The sequence below is a fragment of the Sciurus carolinensis genome, chromosome 13 (assembly GCF_902686445.1).
Source record: "Sciurus carolinensis chromosome 13, mSciCar1.2, whole genome shotgun sequence".
Taxonomy (NCBI): Eukaryota; Metazoa; Chordata; class Mammalia; order Rodentia; family Sciuridae; genus Sciurus; species Sciurus carolinensis.
In genome coordinates this window covers 16,875,288-16,892,700 of record NC_062225.1, presented here as the reverse complement: position 1 = coordinate 16,892,700, position 17,413 = coordinate 16,875,288, and the positions used below count along the sequence as shown (strand labels likewise).

The 17,413-nt window shown below is 45.0% G+C and overlaps 1 protein-coding gene across 2 annotated transcripts in view; it reads right to left on the bottom strand.

Moving 5' to 3' along the window:
• Edar (ectodysplasin A receptor) overlaps positions 1-5,342 on the bottom strand; it is an 88,349-nt gene extending 83,007 nt beyond the window's left edge. For both annotated transcript variants that reach the window (XM_047521898.1, XM_047521900.1), the window contains exon 1: positions 5,110-5,342. The gene's annotated coding sequence lies outside the window, so the exon portion shown is untranslated. The remainder of the gene's footprint in view (positions 1-5,109) is intronic.
• Between the last annotated feature and the right edge of the window lie 12,071 nt (positions 5,343-17,413).

The window sequence follows — 17,413 nt, the reverse complement described above, 5'->3', positions numbered from 1 at the left end:
TACTTAGTCTTGAGAATCTACTTTCAGATTTTTTGAAATGCAAGCATGTGTATCAAGTTGAGGTCTTTAAAATTTTTCTCAGAAAGGGTTCCTCTGCTGTGTGTTAACTGCCAAGAAAGCAGATGTTGGGTGCCCTGGGATCATTCCACATCCTGCCAACTTCTGCTGCCTGCCTTTCCTAATCCTCAGACAAGCCAACCTGCCGTCTAAGGAAGAGGCTGCCTGAAGACCCAACTCATCAGTAGTGATACTCAAAATACAGCAACCAGCGGGATATGGTGTGGCTTGACGAGGTGTGATGTGCTGTGGTGTGGGCAGAAGAACGATCCTGGGTGGGTCAGCCTTAAGTTGATGTATCATTTTATTGTATCTTCCTGCCCCCAACAAAGAAAGACCACGTTCCTCCATGTCCAGCATGTTCTGGCCCTGGTTCTCCTCCGGGGCCTCTCTTCTTCCCTCTGCTCTCGCCATTGCCTTCCTGCTGGTATAGGGGAATCTCAAGCTCACCTCAGTCAGGGTCTCCACTCTCGTGGTCCCTTGTTTACTCTCTCATTTCATCTAGGCATTCACTCCAATGTCATTTTCCTAAGAGGTCCCTGTTCTCACCCTGGCACTTCATCTTGCTTGTCCTGCTTATTTCTTGGTGGCATTGGGTTTATCTAAAGTTACATTCATATCTATTATGGTTTCTCTCCCTATAGTAGAATCTAGGCTCTATGGATGTGGGGATATTATCTCTGTTGTTATCCAAGGAACCATTTTTATCACTGTGTCCCAGGACAGTACCTGGCACGCAGAAGATGCTCACAAAAAATTGTTAAATGAACAAATGGGTGTGTATTAAAACCTACATGAAATCCTCCTTTCATCTCTCTCCTGTGCATGCGCATTAAGAATAAGGAATTGGAAATACAGCAGCGTGGATATTTCAGGAGATGAGATTTGGTAATGAATTCTCTGATAGTCATCAAAACAGGGACATCTCACCTTTATCTGCAGTCTGGTTTTGCATGTCCTTCCTCTATCTTAAGAAAGTGCTTTATATCACTATTGAATTATTGTTGGAAGGATTCTTTCTGTTATTTTCAGGAGACTAATTTTATTTCTGTATTTGGACTCACCTTTTAGTTGTTGGTGTCTAGTCATGGAATGGTACCTGTATCAATCTCAAGGGATCTATGAATACCCAGCTAATCTTGGCTTCTTTGCACCCTGGGCCTCACGGCTATCAGTCACAATAATATGGTTGTGGTCATCATGCTCTTATTGTTGATTTTGTCATGACTCACAAGTGAGTGCACTTTCTGGTCATGTGCGGAGCAGTCTGGTTTGTTGTGTTTGTTACATGAGCTGGATGGGTTGCAGCAAGGACCGTTCCCACGGGGATATCTTCCTATGTAGGCTCATCATCTGATTTGTTGGGAATGGAACAAAGGGTCTCCTGGTTAGTTATGTGTGTACAAAACTATGGGCACTTGCAGAGGGCACTGAGGCAGGAGCATCGTCACCAGCATGAATCAGTTCCAGCCTGGGAACCAGTGTGTCTGACATCTTGGAAACTCAGCCTTTGAGAAATGACAGGTGTCTGCCCCAGAGAGGGTAGCTTTGACAACTTGAGTTTGCTTGTTAACTTGGGGTACTTTGATGTTGAAGCAGCCCCTTATCCCCCTACATGTGATTAGATTAACTGGTAATAAAGATACCATTCATTCACTGGATATGTCTTCATGGAGTGCCCTTGATGTGCTAGGGGGACCAGAGACATTTCAGATTGCAGGGTCCTCTGGTATGCTATGTCATGAACGCCTCCTGCCACACCAAGGCCCAGAGGGAAGCTTTTTCCTTCACTTCGTACAGGGTTAACTATCTCAGGTGATGCTTTGTGACTCCTTAAGGACAGTCTCTTTGTTTGTATTAGCAGAGGTCAAGGGGCTATTGGCATGCCTGAATCCTGAAAGTCATTTAAAAATGTTCTTTTAGTTACTAGATGTTATAAGATTAAACAATCTGGATTTGCCCCCTTTGGACAGTTTTCCACTATATAAAAACTGTAAGCACTCAAATCTTTCTTCTATTACCAAACCTTTATCAGGATGACTCACCAGGAACAAAATTCAGATCATTTCCTCTTGCGCCCTCACCTATGACAAGGACAGGAGGTGGGTGAGCTCATGTCCAGGGTGGACATTACCGTGGGAAGTGGAGATGGACGAAGGGGAGTGTGTGTTCACTTCACACTGGTGGTTGTCCATGTCTTGTCCTTACAGGCGTGAGGACACTGTTTCTAGCCCCAGTCCCTCCAATGACACGTTCAGTCCCCGCCTTACATTCTGAGCACTCAGCCCATGGCAGCGACCCATGTTCTCATGGTCATTATCAGCCATGTGGCTTTGGACACATCAGGGAACCTCTCTGAGCTTCAGCTTCCTTATTTGGAGAATAGGGGAAATGTGCCTGAAGACACTTGGTCATGTTTGTGCTATGGGAATGTATGGCAGAAGTTAAGTCACAACAGTCTGTCTTTCCTAGCTTTAGTTTTTGGGAAAATAGGAACCTGAGAGATCAAATAAAAGCCCCACGCACAACATACAGTTCAAGAGGACGGCATGGCGGGGAGGGGCCACGCAGATGGAGGTGATGGCGGCGGCAGCCTCAGAGGCAGGGCACTGGGGCTTTTGTCTCCTAATTGATCTAATGTGCTAAGTGAATTTAATGTGGGTTAATTAATGATGCTATTGGTGGGTGGAATTACCTAGGCAGAGCCTAAAACGGCATCAAAGGAGCAAGCAGGCAGGTGTCATGGGGGATAATTGAGGGAGCAGGGGCCAGAAGAAAATCTGCTAAGGGGTGTGCAGGGGGCCGCTGGGCAGGCCAAGGGGAGGTGAGGGGAAAGCCAGCCAGCCCAGGGGCTGAGCCACTTAACTAGTGAGGCTGGCTGCCAAATGCCATCCTGTTTACAGCTCCTGTGTTTGAATTTCAGATTTGCTTGAGTCTTTGAAGCTGGGTTCCTGGGCACTTCTTTAAGAATGAATTCTGTTCTTTGGAAACCACAAAACTCATTCCCTCAGACCCAGGACCAGCTGACCTGGCTTCCATCTGTGGTTCCTTGAGACCTCAGGAACTTTTTCACTAGAAGACACTCTGGACTCTAAGGAGTCAACTTCATGTTGTACCCCGTGAAGTAGGGGTAGGAAAAAGTCTATCTTCCTCCTCTGAACAAATGTTGGTTTGTTTCCCCATGGGAGGCACCGCGCTAGGCATGAGGGCATGAAGCTGCTTAAGAAAGAAACTTCTGAGCTTCACAAATACAGATGCTTTTAAATTTATGATAAAACCATACAGAGAGATAAGGGCCCAGTAGGTTGAAAACATCATAGGTTGAAATTGCGTGTAAAACACTTACCCTCCCGAACATGCTAGCTCAGCAGCACAGCACCTTGCAGAGTAGCCGCTGTTGCCTTGTCAACCCAGGGCCTGCTGGGCCCTCAGGCTCACTGGTGCTACCTAGCATCGTGACAGAAGCTCAGACAGCACGTTGCCAGCCCAGGAAAGAATCAAAATTCAAAACTTGAGGAACAGTTTCTACTGAATGTGGATGGACTCACATCATCGTAAACCAATCCTAAGTTAGGGACCCTCTAGACGTCTTGTCTACAACATGAAAATCCTGCTTACAAAAGTAAGAAGCCAGATAGTGGCTGGAGAGTAAACATCAAACAGCTCAGGGAAATTTTATTGAGATTTTCCTCCCAAAGACCTGTCCTTCTAGGCTCACACTCCAACCTTGCCATTGCAAATTAAACGTGTGCTGCCACAGTACAGCCTGGTTTACTTAGGGGTGGGGCAGGGTACAGCAGATACCAGGGACCCCCCTCTTCTCAGAGATATAGAATGCACATGGGCGATTATTGGGACAAATGCTCATTTCCCAACCTCGACCAGTCCTCCCTGTTTTGGTGGGCTCTGTTGCAATGTATCTTTAAGAGTTTCAAGTGGCCATGACCTAGAAATCTCAGAGCATCAAGCTGGGCAAAAAAAACCAATTTCTAGCATAGCTTTTTGAATTGCTTCCTTTTCTCCTTCAAACCATTATGGCTTTTTACCTTTTTGATACTTTGAGCTGCAGTTTCACTCTTGCTTTGAAAATGTCTCAAAAACGCCACTTTAGAACCACAGAGGTGCAGCCAGCTGGAGAGCCGGGGGGAGGAGCTGGCGCTGTGGCGGCACCTCTCCTCTCTCTCCACTGCTCATTTCAGTCCTCCTGGGGGCAGGCATCTCACCCAGCTATGCCCAGTCCCCTGACTGACCACCACGATTCCCGCGGGGCTCATCTATTGGGTCGCCTCTCTTGTGTTAACGGCTCTTCTTGATGTTGATCCAGTGCAACAGAGCAGGAGACGCGGTCGAAGCCTCGCCTGCTGTCCCCACTGCCCTAACATCACCAACCCTGGACGTGCAGGAGCAGGAGGCACAGGATGCAGGGGAATCAGAGCCTACTCTTGTACAGGACCCTCATCTACCCATGGCCTGTCAGAGTATTGAGGGGATCTCTTGGCTGGGAATGAAAACCTCAAGCATCACAAAAAGCCATCTGGATTTCTTACCCGCAACACAGGGGCCATGACATCAAGGTCTCAGCCTTGATTTAAAACCTCACCTGGAAAATCTTTTAGGACATTGGGGTTGCCGGGGGGTGGGAGGCAGGTATGGGGCCCCGTTAAAGTCCCAGCTGCTACTCATATTCCCTGGGGAGCCAGGCTCAGGGACAAACCAGAGAAACACACTTTGCCTGCACTTTGGAGACAAGCTTTGTTTTAAGAGTCCAGATCTTACAGCCGGCAAAGCGCACACAGTTTCATTCCCTAACCAAATGAGCAACCAACAGTAAAACAGGGTTTCTGATTTTTTTTTTTTTCTTGAAAACAAAGGAACAACAGGTCTGAGAACTGGTAGTACAGACATAGAGTAATCGGTAAAACTTGTTCAAACGCAACCCAAAAATGACATGCATTTCAAAAATGCACTCAGGCTTTTCCCTAACCAATGACATCTAGGTCTCATCCACAGCCCAAGTGTTCAGAAAACCAAAAGGAAAGGATCAAGGCTTACCTGGTCCTCAGTGTGAGGTCAGCTTCTAGTACAAGCAGGACATGGGTCTATGAAGAAAGCCAGGCAGGTCCTGCATGTGACGCCAGGTTTCACAGGTGGCTGCCTGGTGTGCTCTCACAAGCAGGTGCTCCACGTCCCAGGGACCAACAGGGGTGCAAAGAACAGGCACACATCTGTCGTCAGTCCCACTTCCTTTCTGTTTTAAAGGGCTCCCGGGAACTTTCCTTGACTGCTCCTTGTCCTGTCTGAGAGTTTGCAAACAGTCCTCCCCGAGGGGCTTTCCCTCGCTGCAAACTCACCTGCACCACCTAGAGGTCGCTCCTGGCACTGGAGAGGCTGAAGCCTGGGCCGGTCAATCCAATGCTTCCGCCTTTCCAATGCACCTGGCTTGCCTGGACTTCCTGCCTCTGAAGGGAGCAGTTAGAATGTCTAAAAATTATTGATTTCTTTTTGGAGTCGGGGGAGTCTATCAAAACAACCAGGACCCTTGGGCACTGGAGTGCTAAAAAGTGAAATTCGCATTAAAACATCATTAATCAAAACTTGTTCACAGAAGGACCCCCCACTGAGATGGCTACAGGCATGGGTGCTGCTCTATCGATTCAGTCTGCATTTAACCTGGAACACGTTGGTGCCCATTTCTGTCCCTTTCCGCAGTCCCACACTTCTACGGCAAGCTTCGAGTCACCCTCTTCCTTTCTCCCAGGAACCTTAGCCCACTACCGTGTTACTGCAGGCAGCTGTGTATGCCCCATGTAACTCCAGATAAACGGGTACACCCCATACAACTCCATACAACTCCAGACAACCACGTATTCCCCACGTAACCAGATAATCAGGGAGTTTTTGAAACATGAAACATTTTTAAAGGACATAGTCTTCATTATTGTTCAATTCCTTCTCAAAATAAAATGAATGGGGGGAAAAAAAGTCCAACCTTAATATAATTCTCCTGTCCTTTTCTCCCTCAGTTCCCCCTATGCAAACAAGTAGAGAAACAGAACAGCTCCTCCAGGCTAGATTTCTATGGTCTTCTTCTCTAACTTGTCCACTCTGCCTTGGATTCACACACGAGAATACTAATTCTGCCTCCAGAGAGGTGAAACAGAACCACATTTCCTGACTTAACTGGACGGGTGTGGACAGTGAACCCAGATAGTGTAGGCTCCCAGAGGAGAATGTGAACTTGACTTTTCAGGTTTGGTTGGCTGTACTGCCCATGCTGAGCACACACTGAGAGTTTGTGATACATTAAAATCACTAATATTATTAAAGTAGGAACCTGGGAAGACGAGTGGGAAGTACCCTAGGCTAGCCATTCCTATTACATATAATTCTGACCTTTTGGCATGATTGTTTTGAAAAGAGTTTTTGAGGATGGAGATTATTTTTAGTGTCATTCGTTTTCTACTGGAAATTAAATGGTGATTTTCAATGAACAGGAGAGAGAGAGAGAAAGAGAGAGAGAGAGAGAGAGAGAGAGAGAGAGAGAGAGGTATAACATAGGCATTGCCAAAACATAAGAAAAAGGACAGGAGGAAAAATTAGGATATGCACAAAATATGGATAATTTAATAGAAATCAAAATAGTTTTCACTCTTTGTTTGAAAAATCCAAAACATCATGCCATTTAAAGGGTTATGTATGAAGTTTCCATAGTCATTATATCCAAATGAAAATGAGTATACGAATTCAGTTGATTGACAGAAAGAATGAAATAAGAGAGCTTATTGCTTATCTTCATCATTTAAGGGGCCAGAGCTTTGAAGATTCACAATTTTCTGTTTTGCACATTTCCAGAAAGACTATGGAAGAAATAGCAAAAGGTTACCAACGACTTTTTAAAGTAAGAACATGAATCAAGATTGTACACCATGGTTGAACAAATGGGATTTCTCTGAGCTGTGGAGAATGGGGCGTAATTTAGAACACATGCTTGGTACACATACGTAGCTGGCCTGTCCTTCCTTTCATCACGTAGGCACAAACACATGGCCAGCCAGGAACCATGCAGAGGGGCACCCTGGGGGCAGGGCTGAACTCCCCTGGGCTGCAACTTTGTGAGTGATTTTGGAGATTCAGTGAACTTCCATGCCTGTGGAAAACAACAGGGGTGGTAGGGATGATCTCCGAGGAGAGCAAGACTATTCTGCTCATCATTGTTTAAAATCTGTGTTGTAGTTACTAATCTCATTTTGGGTGCGCAGGAAGGAAAATCCTTGCTACCCACACATTCCACCAACACAGCGTTCTTCTATGCAAATGTGCTCATGCGTTTATTCATTAAGCAAATGCATAACAAGTACCTCCACCTGCAGGCACTCTTCCAGGGCCTGGGATGCATCACAGCAAGAAAGACAGCCAAAATCTCTGGCCTCAAGGAGCTTATACTGTTTTGGGAGGCAAAGAGTAATCAAATTATCAAATAAGTGTGAAATATATTTCTGGCAGCGATAAGGTGGCAAGGGCTAGAGATGCCTGGGTTATGTGTGTGTGTTTATTATTGCACTCTGCTGGTGAGCACTTCCTGCTATTTAATCACTGTCTGAAAAAGTGGCATCAGTTCAAATACACCCAAACAAGGATGCTCCTTTTCTGGTAACCAGCCCCGACATTTGTCTGACTTTACCTAATGAGGCACCACAACAAGCCCACTTTTGGTTACCTACAAACAGAGTTCATCTCAGGATTCCTTCCAAGAAAATAATACTGCTCATATAATAAAATACTACACAAGTATGTGATCAACCTTTTTTGATCCCTACAGTGGTTGCTTGGGAACACCCACTAAGTTATTCAGAATAACACAATCACAGCTGTCTGCAGCATGGACTATGCAGCTTCAACTCTGAACCAGGACAGAGATTGTTCTCAGGAAAATCCTGCCTCTACCCTCATGGGGCAAGGAGAGAAAGCCCCCAGGGATTCTACAAAGCTCCTCTGCTTTCCTAAAGAGATGCCTTTTTCCCTATCTCTGTGGACACTGCATGGACTCTCTCCTCCTCAAAGTAAGAACTGGTTAGTTTTAAAAGTGTTACCTCTGACCCTATTGCCCACACTTGTCACATCTCTAGAGATGGAAACAACACAAAAGAAATACTTGTGATTCGAAGTCTCTCTTGGAAGTCATACCTCCCTGAGCATGGACTGCTGAGGGCACAGGTTTGTGAACAGATGCCTGAAACATCAGAATGGATTCAGATAGTAGGAAGGAGCCCAGCTAGCAGGAAAGATGCAGGATGGGGGCATGAAGGGCAGTTCTTTGCTTGAGAAGGAGAATCATCACTGGTTGTTGCGGAGGAAAGTTGACTCTGCTGAGATTTAAGGAGGAGAACGAGGGCATTTTGCAGGGTACATATGTGTGGGTGAGTGTGTGTGGGGGGGTGTTTTAGGTGGGAAAAGAGCTTGCACAAAGGCCCTTTAGGGAAAAGGGCCAAGCGTGGTGGGGAAACCCAGAGAACCCATGTGGCCACAAGACAGGGCGCTGGGATGAGAGGGGCTGAGCCTGCTCGGAAAGGGATGGAGAGCAGATCCCACAGGGGAACCTGGCAAAGGGGTTTGGATTTTATTCCAAGTACATCATGATTTGAAGAGGATGGGAGCTTTTGAAAGTGGAACAGGCTCCCTGGCAAAGCGAGGACAGAGAGAGACTGCGCCTGGGAAGAGTTTGCACCCTGGGTCTCGTCCTTGCTAGCCAGACATGAGGAGGAGAGGTGCTAAGTGCACTCTTAAAATGCCCAGCTGATCTGTCCTCCCCAGCACAAAATCAGGGGACAACTCCAGGTGGAGGACAGAGTGATCAAACCGAGCTTCCAGCTGATTTCATCCCAGTGGGGAATAAGATTCTGCATCTAGTTCTTTAACTGAACTTTGCCATACCAACACCCTATTGCTAATTAAAGAAGGAAAATCCTGACTTTCTTTTAGTTTCCTGTCTTAACTCATGCTGACATAGCAAAAATACTATGGTTTAAAGAACAGATATTTACTCCTCAGAGTTCTGGAGGCTGGGAAACCTGAAGTCAAGGTGCCTGGCAGATTTCATGCCTGGTGAGGGCCGGCTTCCTGGTTCATAGATGACTATCTTATCACTGTGACCTTACATGGCAGAAGGTGAGGCAGCTCTCTGGTCCCTTTTATAAGGGCACTGCTCCCATTCACGAGGCTCCACCTTTGCAACCTAATCACTTCCCAAAGGCTCCACCTCCCAACATCATTACCTTGTGGGGTATCTCAATATGTGAATTTTGTGCAGGGACGTAGACATGGAAACTTCTAAAGTGCTGCCTGGCTCTGGAACACAACTGTCAGTAATGATTCTGGTCACACAAAGCAAATGTCATAATTAACCCTCCTTGTGGTTGAGAAGAGCTCCAGGTCAGGGGCTTCATGGAGGGCAAAGGTGAGTTCGCCCAGAGCCCTCAGCCCCCTCTGCTCCCTGTCCCGGCCTCTGATGGACCCAACCACCTCCATTATGTAAGCGGTAAAAGTGTAATTGAAATTGATCCTCACTGAGAATGACGTTGGGAACTTGGTTAGTGCAAAGATTCAAATACTAAATCTTTTTTATGACCTGCAATATTGTCATTTACCTCAACAGTGGAGACCACTAGCTTTTCTAATAAAGGAAACCACAATCATATTTTAGAACCTATTTGCACTGTATCAGAAGAATTAAGGTGGGAGACTGAGTTTAGAGATATGCATTATTGTTACCTTTAGTCAAACACTAACACATTCATTGTGTCAATAGACAAGTGCATATTTCAACCATAAATCATGACTGTGAGGGAATGGGGTGAGTGGTTCATGGGATTAATATGCTATTACCAGTGGCTACATAAAACAGGAATATGATCTGTAGTTAAACATGTAAAAGGATCTATGGGGTTTTATTTAATAAAATTAATTAATTAATGGATTTAAAAATCACATTTATTGGAATATTTTCCAGGTTATCTGTAAGTCAGAAGAATTATCAATTTACAAGGACTGATGTGTTCTTGGGGGCATTCGATTCTCCCTCACTTGTTATCTACCATGGATATGAGCTCATTGTCCAAAGACCTCAAAAGCTGCGGACAGCAAAAGAAACCCAGAATGGAGACAGAAAAGCATTTGAATGAGAACTCACCTTGGCTGGCTGAGCTGCCCCCTGCTGCCTGCTGCTCAGTCCTCCTTCAGTAGTAATTTCCCCAGCTCTGAAGCTGGGGATCACTGCATTTCCCATTTTCCCTGTGGCTCCTGGGGCCTTCAGAACTGGTCGTTGCATGTTCAGAACTGGCTGGTGTATGTGCAGCCTCCAAAAGGCTCCTCCCTGGTGTCCCCCATCGGGGAGGGGGACGTTCTGTCCTTTCCCATCCACTCTCTGTGGCTGCCTGGAGTGGGAGGAATATGATGCTGGTGTAAAAACAATGGGGTAGAAGGAGTTTTATCCCTTGGCAAAGTTGCCATGCCCGCCCTGAATTATGTACTTCACTTATGAGAAAGAATAAAACCTCCCGTCTTCAGGAGGCTTCGTGTAGTTAGGTTTCTGTTAATAGAAGCCTAATTAATTTGTATAGTCTCATTATGAAAAATTGGGATATACCTCTTAATCCATTTTCTGTTGTTATAATTGAATACTACAGACTAGGGATTTATTAAGAAAATATATTTATTTGGTTTAAGTCTCTAGAGGCTGGAAATTCAAGAGTATGGCGTCGACATCTGTTCAGCACCCAGTGAGGGTCTTCTTGATGGTGGGGATTCTGTGCAGAGTCCTGAGGTAGCAGGCATCACGTGGCCAGCTCAGGTCTGTCATTCTCTCCTTATAAACCACTAATGCTATCATGGTGCCCCACCATCACGACTTCATCTAATACTCCTTTCCTCCCCAGGCCTATCTCTACATACTGTTGACATATGATTTGGGGAATTAAATTTCAACATGAGTTTTGGTGAAGATGAATTTCTGAGACCTTAGCATATCACTTATTTTTTCTGGACAAGTAAGGTTTAAGAAAGTTTCCATCAGCTTCGTGTCATTGTGAGTAAAATGCCCTCCAAGAACATCTTAGAGAAGGAGAGATTTATTTGGGGCTCATGGTTTCAGAGGTAGTCCATAGCTAGCTAGCTGACTCCATTACTCTGGGCCCAAGGTGAGGCAGCCCATCATGGCAGAAGGGCCCAGTGCAGGAGAGTTTCTCTCTTCATGGCAGAGAACAGGAAGAGAACAAAGGGAGAGGGCAACAGTTACAGGAGTAATATGCAGTTCAAAACTCTCCTGGAACATTTTAAAGCGTTTCAACAGATTTTCCAGTGTGATCTGTTTAGATCTGTTTTCACCTTGTAAAAGACTCTGGGTGTTAATTCACCATGAGGTGAGGTGCCAGGGAAGAATAGAGTCACTTTGTGTTGGGCAGAGGTGAGTGAAGGGAGGAGAAGGGTATGGGGGTGGGGAGGGAGGGAGAGAGAGAGAGAGGGGTAGGGGAGAGAGAGAGAGAGAGAGAGAGAGAGAGAGAGAGAGAGAGAGAGAGAAAGAGAGAAGAGAGAAAGAGAGACCCAAAAGGGCCACAGGAAGATCAAACCCTAGTGACCCACCTCCTCCAGTCATGTCCCAGCTGCCCAGTTACCATCCAATCAGTTCATGCAGACTGGAGTGGACTGCTTAGGTCACAGGACTCACAATTGAATCCTTTACCTCTGAACATTCCTGCATTCACAGGAGTTTTTTGGGGATACCTCATATTCAAACCATAACAAAGAATGTCTGCTTAATGGCAATTTTAGCTTTCATATCAGTTCTGCTGAGGTATAACTCACAGCATAAAATTGGAATTGAAGTTTTGGTTTAGTGAAAAGATTGGGAATGTAAGTGAAGTGTGGGTATCCCCTGCTGCCCAAGGGTGACCCCTCAGTGGGCCAGACAATCCAGTCCTTGGACAAACCAGAGGTGTTAACTCCAGATACTGACAATGTCTGAACTCCAAATGTATAGGCCAAAATCTTGGCCTGACTTTAAACCCACAATTTGGAAATCCTTACACTCAGGTGCAGAGATACAGATCTAACGTGGTATCTTATAATCCCAAATTGGACTGGAAACCATAGAGATGGAAGAAGGCTTTCTTCTGCCTATTCCTTCGTGGGGACAAATAAATTCCAACCATGCCTCTTATAGAAGCTCAGAGTAGAAGAAAGCCTCCAGATGTGAGCCCCTATCAGCACACTGTCCTCATTAAGTGGGTCCATTAACTGTATGCAGCAGGGATCTACAGGGTGGTAGAGGGTTCACTGGGAAAGGAAAGAATAGTAAAATTTCTACCTTCATTGATTTCTAGTATCTGAGAATCAATCAGTTAATAATGTATTACTCCTATTAAACCTACAGATTTGCTTCTCCTACTGTGAGTTCTTTTTAAAAAAAATTGTTCTAATTAGTTATACAAGACAGTAGAATGCACTTCGACACATCATACATAAATGGAGTGTAACTTCTCATTCTTCTGGTTGTACATGATGTAGAATCACTGGTCGGGTAGTCATATATGCACATAGGGTAATAATGTCGGATTCTTTCTACTATCCTTCCCACCCCCATACCCTTCTCCTCCCTTCACTCACCTCTGCCCAACACAAAGTGACTCTATTCTTCCCTGGCCACCTCACCTCATGGTGAATTAACACCCAGAGTCTTTTACAAGGTGAAAACAGATCTAAACAGACCACACTGGAAAATCTGTTGAAACGCTTTAAAATGTTCCAGGAGAGTTTTGAACTGCGTTTTACTCCTGTAACTGTTGCCCTCTCCCTTTGTTCTCTTCCTGTTCTCTGCCCGTGAGTTCAGAGCTCTGAGTCTGCTGCCTGCTGCCCTGTGCCTCCCTTTAGTACTCTTCACATCATATCAGGCTGTATAGGCCAATTCATGCTGCAGTGACATATAGTCCCTCAAATCTCAGTGGCATAATACAATAATGGTCTGTTTTTTCTTCATGTCACATTCTGATGTGGGCCAGTTGGTTCTTTTGGATGTTCTCCTGCACACAGTGACATAGAAATTCAAGATCCTTCCCTTCTGTGTTCCTACAATTTGGAGCCCTTCTTCCCAGAGCAGATGGGAATGAATGCTTGACTGAGCATGTAAGATGTTCTAGGAGCATATCACTTCTTCCAGCAAAAGCCTAGACACTTGTCCCCAGTTTGACTGCTAATAAAGTTGGGGCACACAGTGTTCTTATGTGTCCAGGAATAGGACATGGAATGTGAGCACCAAACTAATCTATGTCCTAAGAAGTTTTCCTAACTCTTCTGCTTCAACAAAATTTATCCAACTTGAGTCCATTTATCCATTCTGCTTCTAGCCACTGGTCTGAAAATGAAAGTAGCCTAGTATAAATATTAAAGATTATGGTTGTTAAAGGTTAAGAAATCCTTACATTCCAGAGAACGTAGGGTATTTTTGACCATGGCGTTCGTCTAACATACATGTGAAGAGGCAGGATGGTTGGCTGGATGTTCTGGCGCTGGGGCTGGTTGTAAGTCCCTGTCCTGAACCTCATTGTGTGTGCACATTGGCTAATCTGGTCAGCCTCAGGAATTCTCGTCGTGAGATCGTTGTCTTTCACAGGGTGGTATTGAATTTCATGATGACATGGTTGTTTCCACTCTTCACTCTGCCAGAACTGCGGCTCTCCCTGAACATTCTGAAATTGTTCTTGCTGAAGTCACCAGGGATCTCCTAATAGCTGAAGCCAATAGATGCCTTTTAGTCCTTATTCTCCTGGGGCTTTTTACTACAGTGCAACTGAGACCAGAGCGCTAATTCCTGTGTGAAACCTGACTCCTTCGCATTCTGAGACCCCATGGGCTCTCTGCGTCTCTCCCTGATGGCTCACTTGTGGTCTCTCAGGCAATTCTTCTTCACCTGCCCCTCACATACTGCTGCTCCAGGGTTCTTGGCTTCCATATTGTCCCAGTCTTGTTGTCTTAGCAGCCTGGTGACTCCTGTGCTTGTTTTTAGCTCAAACCTCATCTCTTGAGCTTTGCTTCTTATGAGTGTGAAACATCTCACTGGGGAATCTCAGAGATGCTAGAAACGGAACTATCCAACACATGCCATCCAAGCTCATCATCTCTTCCTGAAACCTGTTCTTCCCTGTTCCCTCGTCTGGCTTGCACCACCACCAAGTCTCCAAAGGGAGATCATGGACTCATTCTTAGCATTTTCTTGTTCACTATTGTTTCTGCCTCTGATTGTGTCTCTCAACTCAGTCTCTGTAATGGTCTATCCTTAATCCTGAGCCCCAGCTGCTGACTTTAGTGTGTAAATGGTGGAAGGGGATGCATAAATGTGTCCAGTCAGCCTCCACCAATTATTGTTGGAGTATAGCCCACAGATCTTCAAGAGAAGCTCAAAAGTCTGGATACTTAAAAAATGTGAAACCATCCTATTTTTAAATATTGGTAACTAATCCAACTGTGTGACTCAAATGCAAAAATAGCCTCTGGACTGGATTAGGCCCCCAGCCAGTTGGTGTCCTCCTGCCTGAAGGTTGAAAGTTGAGCCCGAGTCTCCCGTACCCAGGTTCTGGCCCCCACCAACTTCATGACCCCAACTTGCTTCAATGTTCAAATTCTAAGAATGACCAAAGAGTTATGATTTCAAGGCATTCTGCTTTATTGAGATAAGTTTTGCAAGTAATCTCATCCATTGCATGTAGTTATTATCCAAATGACTATAGAGTTTAATATTTGTATTTCCCCACAAAATTGTAGTTGTTTGGAGAGAACTTAGTGCCAGGTAAACTACATTTCTCCAGCACAACTTCTTGATAACTTGCTAACCCTCCCCTCTTCAAACCTCGGGTTCATTTTCAACTAAATGGGAAAAATAACAGTACCTACTTCATGGGATTGTTGTGTTAATTGAAATGACAGTTTTCCCTCAGTGTCCAAGGGGGACTTGTTCTGGGGCCCCCTGCAGATACAAATCCATGGATGTTCAAGTCCCTTATATAAAATGACTTGGTATTTGCATACAACCTATGCACATCCTCCCATATACTTTAATTATCTTTAGATGATTTATGATGCCTAATATAATGTGAATGTTATGTAAATAACTGTTCTATTGTATTGTTTAGGGTACAGTAACAAGGGAAAAGTCTGTGCCCATTCAATAGAGACACAATTTTTAAAAGACTGTTTTCAGTCTGCAGATGGTTGATCCATGGATTTGGAACCTGTGACTATGGAGGGTCGAATGTATACACACAGGTTTAGGCTGGAACTTGGATTGAGTGTTAAGCAATGTACCTACCATTCCTAGTAATTAGCAGTTACACCATCGCTTTAAAACCACGCCATTTATTCCATAAAGTAACATTTGGCTCTCACCTGGGGGACATATGGATTCAGCAGCTACATGGCAGCTTAGGACTAAAGAAACAAATCCATTTTAGATGAACCACTGAGATGAATTCCGCAAATGTTTAACTAAGCAAGGTGACCCTGATCTTGATCAGAGATTAAGCACTTGCTTCATTGTGAGATCAGATCACCAACTGGAACTTTTAAATCTTTTGGTACAGAAACTTGTCACCATCTTCGATGACACATGGAGATTCTTGGGTGGACTGAAGGCAAAATTCATAGGTTGTGTTATATACACTTGTCAGTTCCAGGGTTTCATGAAGATCTGTGAAATCCCTGAAGCTTTTAGGCCTTCTAGAGGGCAAAGATTGAATAACTTTTAAAAGTCACAAATTTCCCTTTATATTCTTGCAAAACCATGGTGGAGAAAAATGAAGAGGGGTCACACTCTGATAAACTCACCACTTGAAAATATCTTAAGTAAAAAATCCATGTAATACACCTAACCTACCAAACATCTTATGTGCTTGGCACACTTACATCAGGCTACAGTTGACCAAAATCATCTATCACAAAGTCTATTTTATAATAAGGTGTTGATTAACTCATGTGATTGAGCACTATGCTGAGAGTTAAAAATAGAATGGGCATATGGGTACTCATCATTAATGTACAGTTAATGTACATTAAAGTATGGCTTGTAATGAATGTATATCACTTTTGCACCATTGTATAGTTAAAAAAAAAAAAATCTTAAGTTCAACCACCTCAGGGCAGCGACCATTTCTATTTTGGATCTGTGACTTTCCACAGGGTAGGCCTAAGGGCTTGGGCCAGGGCTGTAGAGGTGAAGGGCTGGTTCCTGGCCCTCGGTGCCTTCTGAGCTGTGGGGCTCCCTCCCCTGTGTTTCAGCTGCATCTTCTGCTCCTTTGTCCAGTCACTGCCTGGTATGTACCCGTATATGCCTGCTTTCAAGGCCAGCTGCAGGTTTTAGATAAACCAGCATGCTTCCTTGAGGAAAATGGGAAACACTGACAATTTCTGGGAGCATGAAGGTAGAGTGCTGAATTCTGCAAAGCATCTTCAGGGCAAGAACATAAATCAAAGAGTCTGGCTTGGGGAACAGCCTGGCCCATCAGGAATTGCTGGACCAGGAGCAGAAAATGGCTTAGAGATAGGGAGCTGAGCGGGCAAACATACTTATGAACACAGAAGGGTCAGGAGCCAAAGGAGAGATCAAGGAAAGTCCTACGAAAGCACCAGGCAGGCTGGGTTCCTACCAGTTGGAACCTGGGGATCATTTTCTGGGGAAGGAGCTGGGAGTCACGGCCTTGCAGGAGAGATGATGATGATACATAATAAGAAATCACAACCTCCAGAGTTACTGAGTGCTTTCCACAAGCCAGGGACCGAGGACTTGCATGACTTAACTCACATAATTCTTATAACTGCCCCATTTTACAGGTGAGAAAACTGAGACACAGAGAGGCGGAGGAATGTGCCCCAAGTCCCCTAGCTCATAAGGAGCAGAGTCAGGACTCAAATGTAGACAACTGGACTCTACTTTTTACCACTTTTACTGTGCTGTATGAGTTGAGTCTCTGAGGACAAAGACATTTTCCAGGGGAAGTTAGGAGCAGCTTAGAGGACCCTGGATGTGTGGCTTTCATTTTACTTCTCATTATCAGCAAAGGCGCTCAGCGATTTTGTCATAAAGTGACAAAAATGGCTTATGTAAGAATCCATGAGGAACTGGTAGTGCTTGTTCCCAGCAAGCCCAGGAACCATCCTCTCCCCGGCTGAGCTGCAGAGCCCTGGTCTCCAGCACAATGAACCAGGTCCTTTGGCTAAGAATGCTGCTTTCAACCTGCTCTGTGGTGAGCCCTAAGGAGAAGGAGGAGAGGGCTTGTCAGGGACATAGTTGGGGTCACCAAAGGGGCAAGCAGCTTTG